This window comes from Pleuronectes platessa, chromosome 17, assembly GCF_947347685.1.
Source record: "Pleuronectes platessa chromosome 17, fPlePla1.1, whole genome shotgun sequence".
Classification (NCBI taxonomy): domain Eukaryota; kingdom Metazoa; phylum Chordata; class Actinopteri; order Pleuronectiformes; family Pleuronectidae; genus Pleuronectes; species Pleuronectes platessa.
Genome location: NC_070642.1, coordinates 16,865,348 through 16,874,978, shown reverse-complemented (window position 1 = coordinate 16,874,978; position 9,631 = coordinate 16,865,348). Strand labels below are relative to the sequence as shown.

General features: G+C 44.9%; 1 protein-coding gene across 2 annotated transcripts in view; it reads left to right on the top strand.

Annotated features, from left to right (window-relative positions):
- Positions 1-2,910: 2,910 nt before the first annotated feature.
- LOC128460257 (pleckstrin homology domain-containing family G member 1) overlaps positions 2,911-9,631 on the top strand; it is a 40,095-nt gene continuing 33,374 nt past the window's right edge. The window contains exons 1-2 of one of the 2 annotated variants that reach the window (XM_053445354.1): positions 2,911-3,158; positions 8,750-8,933. The gene's annotated coding sequence lies outside the window, so the exon portion shown is untranslated. The remainder of the gene's footprint in view (positions 3,159-8,749; positions 8,934-9,631) is intronic. The other variant, XM_053445353.1, reaches the window with a different exon arrangement.

Here is a 9,631-nt window from a genome sequence, read left to right as displayed (position 1 = left end):
ACTTTACTTCCTTAAACTCTCAACAATACACTGGAGTCTCCTCCATTATTAGTCAGATAAACAAACAAACGAGTTGCTCTCATTAACATTTCCTGCCCTGTCAATTAGATGAACACAGGAAACTCGTGGATGGAGGAGATAAAAGTGTAATTTTCGGTGACGCTGATGTGACGAAGCCGTCACATGAGCGTGATTCACCTGCTCGGTGACATCACTTCCTGTTTGGCCCGCTTCATCTGTAAACAAGTGACTGAAGAGAAGCAGGAAATGGCGGTGGGAGAACAGGAGCAGGGAGGGGTTCCTGTTGACGGGTGGGGACGTGCAGAGTGATTCCACTTTGATTCAGTCATTTCTACTTTGCTGCAGGATGACAACATCTGTCCATCGGCACTGGAGGGATCCCTTAATATCCACACGGCGCTGCAGCCAAAAATATGTTGACCTCTTTCCTTTTTCCATCGCATGAAGCTGTTCTATTCAGATTTTCAGGCTTTTGTGGACGGACAGCTTTTGTTTATTTGCAGTAGGATATGACTGGTTTCCTCTTAATGAGCACTCAGCTGAAAGTAGCTTATGACATCAAAGCAGCTTGGATTTCACCTCTTTCTCTTAGTGTTTCGTAAGAATCCTTCCTTATCAATTTTCAAACAATTTGATCAATTAGCTGATGAATAGTCTCGTCAGATAATTAAAAGGCCCTGATGTGATTTTCAAAATAGTGCCTATGTCCCATTTTTGTGAACAAGATATCTCAAGAATGCCTTAAGGGTATCGCCTCAGATTTGGGACAAGATCTAGTTTGACTCGGGGATGAACCGACTGTGTTTTGGTGGTCAAAGGTCAAGGTCGCTGTGACATCCTAAAACACATGGTGTTGCCTTGTGAATGCAAAATATTAGAAACATCTCCAGGGAATCCTTTCAAATTTGGTGCAAATGTTCTCTTAGACTCGAGGTTTAAATGAGTAGATTGGTGTGGCTAAAGCTCAAAGTTTAAGGTAATGGTGCCCTACACAAAACATGTCTTTGGCACTGAGAACATATTATCTCAAGTCTGCCTTTGTGGATTTACGTCATATTTTGACCAGTTGTCACTTGGATTCAAAGATTAATTGATTCAATTTCATTGGTCAAGGGTTAAAGGTCATGGTGACCTCATATTGTTGTGAATGCAATATGTCAGCAACACCTGGAGGGATTGAAACTGCACTGGATGGTGAACGCAGGCTGGTTATTCTAGTTTAATCTGACCGACAGATTACAATCAAGAATATAAAGCAGCAAATCTTTACATTTGGAATGTCGAAACTTCAGTTTAAGTTCTACATCCAATTGTATGCAAATCTGAAAAAACAAACAAACCTTAATTTGACCTCAAATAGGTCTCAAGTTACCTCTGATGGGTTCTTCATTGTGTCCAGAGCTCTAAGTCTTTCTAAATGCTTTTAGGCTGTTGTTTACAGCTTTACTATGTGTCAGTAGAGTGGAGAATCATTATCGGATTGGAGATATCTAAAAAAATCAAAGGGAAGCGTTGAAAAGTCAAATTCTTCTTGTGTGTGTTTGAAAAGCTACCTGACACCATCTTAACCCACAGTTGATAAGAATGACCAGTTGACGGTAGGTTATCAGCTGGTTTTCCCGACTGTTATTGTCCCTGCATGTCTTAAATTTCCAGGCGTGGTGTTGGGTTTCAAAGGCTCGCCTTGGTTGTTTGTGGCTTTATCCTGGTTAAGATAATAGCAGCCGCTCACTGACCCACATCAGCCTTGTTTGTATGGTCACCGGTCAACGCTACAGTAGGTCAAACCCACCGGGAGTCTAAAACAAAGTTCCTCCCCTTGATTTCAAGAAGAACCCGGTCACTTTATCTGAGTTAAGTGAGTTTGAGTCAGTTGCTTATCAAAGGTCAACGTTTGCTTCCATCCAGCATCGCATCAGCTCCACGTGCTGCGTCGGTTTCCCTGGAAAAGAAACTTAAAAAGCGATAAAAGCGTGGAAGCGAGAAAGTATGCGAGCACCGGCCAGATCCAGGAGCTGCTTTATCAATCCCAGGAAGCCTTGCTACCAGGAGTCAGGAACAACAGGCCGCTGGCTCCGAGAGAGGGGACTTTCCTCCATCCTGCTCTGCTCGGATGCAGAACAATGACCTTATTACTCACACACACACACAGTGACCACTGGCTTGGATGTTTTCTGTGTGTGCTCATACCCACTGGCTCACAGCAGGTTGCACTTTGAGCTCGGGGCTCCGTGATCTCTGATCTTTTGCGGGGTAGTCTAACCTTTCAGCCCCGACTCCGACCTCTTGCATCCAAAACGCTTTGATATTGAAGTGACACTGGGGATGAAGAGCAGAGGACGGGCGAAAAAAACGAATGCCGAACACAATGTGACCCACTTTGCAAAGGTTTGTTATTTTGAAGGAGTTTATACGAGACTACTCGTCCTCTCTCTGCCCTATTTTCCTCACCTCCTCTCTGTCGGCTTGTCTCCCTGCGTCTCACCCACCCACACCCGTCTCCTGCCAATCACCACACCTCAACGTATCGCTCGCCCTCGCTCCCCTTCTCCTCTGTCCCTCACAGTTTCAGTGACAGCTCGTCTTGTTTTTTTTTTTATCCCGTGTAATTTCTGTGACTTGTGTCGCCTGCAGTGCTGGCCGCTCTCCAGTTCTCGCGGCGACCCCACACCGCAGAGCGAGAGAGGAGAAGGGAGAGAGCGAGGGCCGCGGGTTCGGAAAGAGAGAGAGAGAGAGAGACTAGTCTTGCAGCAGTAATTGGTCAGGAAGTGGGCTGCTTGGATGTGCGAGCTCCTCTCTCCCCGCCCCCCCCTCCCCTTCCCAGTGGGCAGTCAGTTCCGTTGCGTTTTTTTTGTGCTTCCATCTGTTCCCCTCTCTCTCTCTCTCTCTCTCTCTCTCTTCCTCTTTTTGCTCAGTGTCCCTCTTTCTCCCTGAACTGACCTCATACTGTAGAGGTGTGGACCGCGGACCGGGCTGCCCTGACACGAGCCCTCCGTCCCTCTGCGGGTCAGTCAGCTCTTTCTCAGCCTGTGTGACACTTAACTAATGCCTGGACATGGATGTAACCTGTGAAAGGATACTGGGACACGAGCAGCAGCGGAGGAGGAAAGGATAATGGTGGGAATGGTCTTTCTCAGGTGAGTGGCGGGCTGTCATCATCTTTGTGCGGAGCGTGGCCTCGGGCTGCTGTGGTTTAATTCACTGTGAATGATTGTGACTTCACAGCAGTAAAGTTCTGTTTTCCCTCTGGACAAAGCACAGCTCTTTATTGAATGATAACTGCGGCTGTATGGAAGGCCTGACCTCCAATTACTCAGCCCAGAGTTCCAATTTGCTGGGACTCTAATGGCCCCTTTCCCAACTTGTCTGATTAGACACAACGACAGACTGCTGGTGTCCGACCTGTTTCTTTATGCTCGGCGGCTGATGACCACCACGCTTTTGGTTTCTGTTTGCATTAGTGCGTTTCTCCTCCATAGGAGAATTGACACGACATCTAAAGAGTTGTGTTCGGTCTTATCTTTTGAAAGCCTGTAAGTTACTGTGGAGGATCTGGTTAACCTGATGTCGCAGTGATTCCAGAACAGCTTTAACTAAATGAAATATTATTTGAGAATCATAGAGCTTCCATAGCGGTAATAGAAAAAGGGAATTTGAGACAGTGGAAACTAATTTGTAAGTTGTTAATGGTTTTTAGTCACCTGACATTCATAACTTAGGGTCTAAGTGTGTGTGTGTGCGTTTGTGTGTCTGTGTGTGTGCGTTTGTGTGTCTGTGTGTGTGTGTGTCTGTCTTGTGAACTCCTCTGTGGTGTGTCCTCATTCTTGGGGACCTAACTGGAGCACCCAGCTTCCGAGGGACACAGATGTAACGACAGATTGAGATTCACTTGTTTTTCTTGTTGTCATGTGACACTTTTAATCATTACGATTTCATTAAGGTCTACTCTAGATTTATTGATCTGTGCTCATGGAAGTTTGTACTCTGTGGTTCAAAGTCAGACTGTCTTGGATCAGATGACCTGATTAAAAAGCTGCAGAAGCCACTTTCCATAACATTTGTATCATGTATGAGATGGATGCTATTTCACAGTAATAAGCTCATTGGTAAAGAAGTGTTGACGATGAACAGTCTTCATAAACATAAGTTATAAGTGACCCGACTGTTCTTAACCATTCTTAAGAAGTGTTTAGCATTTGGCATTATTATTAATAATATTTTTATATAGTGTCTGTGTGTTCTTTCTTTTTATTACGTACCTAGAAGTGAGCACATCCCTCCGCCAAGGCTGATTGACTATCATATAAATATATATATATATATATACTGTACAATGTACTGCTTGCAGTTTCACTTGTTCATAGATATATGAAAAACACATATTCTTGATCATTTTTCATAAAGATTTCTGCAACATTTGTTTTTGAAATAATGAAAATGTCAAAAAAAAAAAAAAATTGATCCGCCCCCTGATCCAAGTCTGCACCAAAAATGTATTGGATTCTTCGCTGACCAGTACCACATCCATTCATGAAGTGGTTTGGGTCAATGGTAATCTGTGTTGTAGATTTTGCGTAATGCTGCTACCTATCAGACAAATTAAACACCATCATCTATATTTCATAGAACTATAAATTATGGTATGAGTGCTTTATTGATATAATTGTTTTCCCTGTGTCACATGTTTCCCTAATGGAAGAAAAGTCCCTGTGTCTCCGCTCTGCTGGTCTCTTTTCCTGGAGCGGGACCCTGGTCCTGCATTTTAATCTGAGGCCAAACACAGCTTCCTCCATGTATCCGCCACACATGCTCATGTACTCACTCAACACACAGTAACTTTTCTCACACACACACACACACACACACACACACACAAACACTTTTCTCTTTTATGTCTCATCTAACTAGTAGACAAGAATAATACATAAGGTTATATAGATTGTTATAGTGTTAGTGTATAAATGCATGTCCTACAATCACAGCTGTTGCTATTCATTTATTGGAAATGAAAGTTATTCCTCTACACCACCTGTTTTCCTTCGTCTTGGCCCCCGTCTCTCTCCATTTCCTCCTCCTGCTGATCAGCTCCTTTTCTTCATCTTCATATGTCAATACAAACACCAACTCGCTGCGTAGCTGAATACTGACATTAGCTCCTATCGTAAATACTTTTCATGGCCGCGGTGCCACCCTGCTCTATCATTAGCATCGGCTGTCGCTGCTGACCTCGCTGTTAGCAGCTGTAGTTATTTCTGTGTCGCTGTTGTTGTTTAGACTGCTGGAATGGCGAAGACGCTCCTTGTTTTCCTGGACGCTCCCCCTGGTTCCCTGGATGAGTTGGGCCAATTTTGAGGGATTCCTCGCTCTTATATAAGATCTCACTGGTGCTTCAGTAAAACTGCTGGCCAGCGGGAGTCGGAAATTCCTGGACTTGTCCTGGCGCTGTGAGCAGACCGCTGTGGCCTGAGGGAATACAATCCAGGAATCTGTAGAAACCTTGTCTGGGGAAAAAGGGAAATCAATACGGGAAATTACAGAGTTGATCAGTAACGTAGATTTTACTCTGAAATTGGCCTCAGAGGAAGAAATGTTGGAAGATTCTTCTCGGTTGTTATTGGCCCGAGATCTTTTGGCCCGTTCGGCCTTGAACATCCGTCCTGTGAGATCAGATCACAAGAGGATGGTCTTCAGTACGTCAGTTCACACCAGTCTCCGGTCACCACTTGTGATCAGATCTGTCTTTCTTTCTCTAAATGCAAATAAACATGTTCATCATTTCTATTCACTGAGACCAAATTATGTTATTTAACCCCTTGCACCCCACAGACTTAATGTGGGTCCATGATTACAAGCTCACACTGTTCAACCAATCTTTAGATAGCCTGGTTCTCTACTTCTGAACAGGCACTATTCATAGAGGAAAAATGTTGTGTGACAAGTGTCTGAGTCAACCCATGACTGTGACAATGAACCAGGAGCAGCTACATGGAATTTAAGCCAAAATTACCTTTCCTACACATGTGCTTTTCCGACATGTCCAGTATATAGACCTAATCCCTTATCTCAGTTTAGTATGAGCATGTTTATTTAAGGCCCAACACCAGACACTGACTACGTTTACAGCAATATTCCAACATATTCAGTAGAAGACATTATAGCCATTTTCAACACAAACTCTCTCGACAACTTTTTCTGTGTCTTCTTCGTGTATGATACGGCTTTTTCCCCTTAGATATTTGTTTTCTTTTTGTTTCTTTAATTTTTGAGTCCATTGGTATCTGTGTAAAGTCACTGTTGATATCTTAGCATACCAATGGGGGATATATACCTCTTGTCTTAATATTTAAGCTTCAAAGACGAGCTGGAATAACTTGATATAGATCTGATACTGTCAGACAGCGAGGATGCATTTGTCTAACGTTAAAGTTACTTAAAGGGGCAAAAGGGACAAGTTTAATAAAGAGCTCAGGCGGCAAGAAGAAAAGCTTTTAACGTTTGTGACACTTCAAGAGTCCGTGTGAGGGGGGAAAAGAAAGAGAGCGTGTCCGCAGATGATCCATCTCGCCATCGACAAAGAGAGACAGGGTCACAGAGGGAGGGGGAAACTGTATATGAATGACCCCTCCACCCACAAACTCTTGTCATTAGTCACAGTCTTTTTCAGCCTCTGAGTGTATTTCTCTCTGTAGTCCCTCGGCGTAGAGTCATGTGCCGCAGACGTTACCACAGAAACACACGGGCCTCGCTTCAAACTGCGGACAGCTGAGAAAATGAAGAAGCTGTCAGGCTGTCTGGAGCCGGAGAGTGGACGCGACACAAAAGCACACACACACATACACACACACACACACACACACACACACACACACACACACACAGACACACACACTCGGTCCACTCCAATAACAATCAAATTAGTTCTCCACCTCTCTCCGTCTGAGGCCCTCCTCCCTACAAGACATGCTAAAGCGATTGGGGACAGGTTTTATTTCTGATCTCACACGCGCAAACACACACACACACACACACACACACACACACACACACACACACACACACACACACACACACACACACACACACAAAATATTTTCAAGAGGCTGCAGTGTTTTAAGTTGGTGTTTACAGTCCTGTTGGAAAACAAATGATGGTGTGTGTGTGTGTGTGTGCACGCATTAGTAAAAGTTGAATAGAGTGTGTATGAACCCTTTGCCCTGCCTCTGTTTGCGCCGCCCGAGTGTTATGAGGAATGGAGTGAGTGGTTTATTGACAATAAGCATTTTCTTCCCTCTCTCCATCCTTCTTTCCCTCTCTCTCTCTCTCCCTCTCTCGCTCTTTCCACATGCCGCTCGGCCTTAGAGATGAATGCCCCGCTGTCGTCATAGGGACCACCACAGCACCGCGGGCCCCAGTCATCTTGGCAACCCGGCAAAACTCTCAAACCCTCAATTCTGTCTCCGCTTCTGCATGAAGAGAACTGGAGCCGGGGATTGCCTCTGTGCTGGATGTTTAACTCTCGTTGCTGTTGAAAAGGAGGGGACGCCTGTTGGGTAATCTCTTCGAGTGAGAGAGGGGTGACATGGGAGATGAGACTGGAGCAGAGCCGAGCGAGGGCGGCGGTGTGGAGAGGGAGTTAGGTGTGGAGGGTTGGCTGCAACGAGTTGAGAAAAAGTATTGACGTCAATTTGTTTTGACTTGACTGCAAATAGTGAAATTATCGTATGATTTGTCATAGTCCGTTGACTGAAAAATGTGTTGTCACAATTTAGTTGAACATTTGGGAAGAAGCATACTGAAAAAAGTAAAGTTGGAGAACTCCTGACTTTGAATCCTTGGCTTGAGTCAAGCTCCATACTCCCCAGTTGTTATCATGGGTTTTCTGGTATAAATGTAAAGAAAAAGTGCTTTTAATATGAAACTAGACGGTGGCTCGGAAAGTTCATATCTCCACCAAGGCTGAAGCCCTATCTCATAAAAAATAGTATTTTCCAGGTAATCTGGATTTACTCAAAAACGTACGTTTATTTTGTCCAACCACTCAACAAAAAATGATCATAGAATTTTGTGAATTTTAATCTTAAAACACACAGATGAGAACATTAGGCTCCTCACTAAGCTAACTATAGAGAGATTAGCATAGAGCATAAACACAACACACTAGTGCAGTGGTTAGCACTGTTTAAAACACAGCAAGACGGATCTGAATACCATGGTTGAATGGTTGTTTGTCTGTGAACGTCAACGCTGTGATTCCCCACCCCCCCCCCCCCCCCAGCCACACGCCAAAATGGCTCCTGCCTCCCCCCCGACCCTCGAAGGATTAGCGGTGTAGCTAATGGATGGAGAGAAGAACATAAATGTGAAAGCAACAATTTGTGGTTTAAGAAGTAATCCCATATATAATTTTTCTGACGGCAAAACAGTGCAGTCTCTATGCTAAGCTCGGCTAACGTTGGCCAGAGACGGTGTAAGAGAGAGGAAAAATGGATTGAAAGAAAACCGGGGACGTTGCCAAGATGGCTGCCGAGTGGTGAGACTTGCCTTGATGGACTTTGTCTTGGATCAAGCTTCATATTGAGTTTGCACGAGGGCGGTTATCGATCTTCTCATCTAACGTCTGGTCTTGGCAGGAGAGTAAATGAGCATATTTCAAAAACTGCCTGCTGTTATCTCTGTTTCATCCAGCCATGCGGGACAAACTCGAATTTGACCGTCTTCTGGTTTTTAGAGTTGGACAAAACGAGCTGTGTGAAGAAGAGACACCTCGGGCTCATCAACAAATAATTCAACAGTGCAAAGGATCATCTCGGTAGCGCACACCACAAGCTGCTGGAAGCCTCTTCTTCTGGATGTTTCAAACAGTCTACTTGACTTTTCTTTCACTGGTTCGAAACCACAGACAAAACATTGAGGTAATCTTAGATTTTTATCAATAACCTCAGTCTTCCTGTCTCCCCTTTAATCCCTCTTTTAAAGCAGCGTGTCTGCTTGTGTTGCAGCTCCTACAGTGATTGTAATATCCTGTAGAATAAGTGTTGTGGATGTGGTGCGGGGGGGCGAGTGGAGGCTGTCGGAGCAGGGTTCATCAGATAACCCAGACTGCCGCTGTAGGTTTCTGTCATCAACCGGTCGTGCTTGGCTGAACCGAGGAGTTCAGACGCTGTGTGTTTGCCAAACTAAAGGTGTTCATTGTTGTGTGTGCGACAGAGAGGTTCTGGTGACGGGGGGGGGTGTACAGTGATTAGATTCAGACAGGAGGTTTGGAGGTTTAGGGGCGTCGTGGGTCAGCGGGCCCTCAGACCATTAGGGAGAGGGGTCATGCTTCTCGGGATCTGGTCTGCGTGTGCTTGTGTGAGGGTGTAGTCCAGGGGGTCCTCTGTTTTTGTAGTGCTGAGGAGAAGGGGGTGGATTGAGCAGGACCCCATGCTGATGGGACCAGTCCCTGTCTTTAAAGGGGGACGACAAATAGTCAACACATTGGCTTTAGTGTGTGAGACTGAGGGTTCTTTGTCTCTCGTGTGTCCTCCTTATTGGACACATGGCCTGTCCTGAGTTATGACCTATAGACCCAGGAGCAGCAGTTTCTGATGCGACAAAGTTTAAGTGTTTG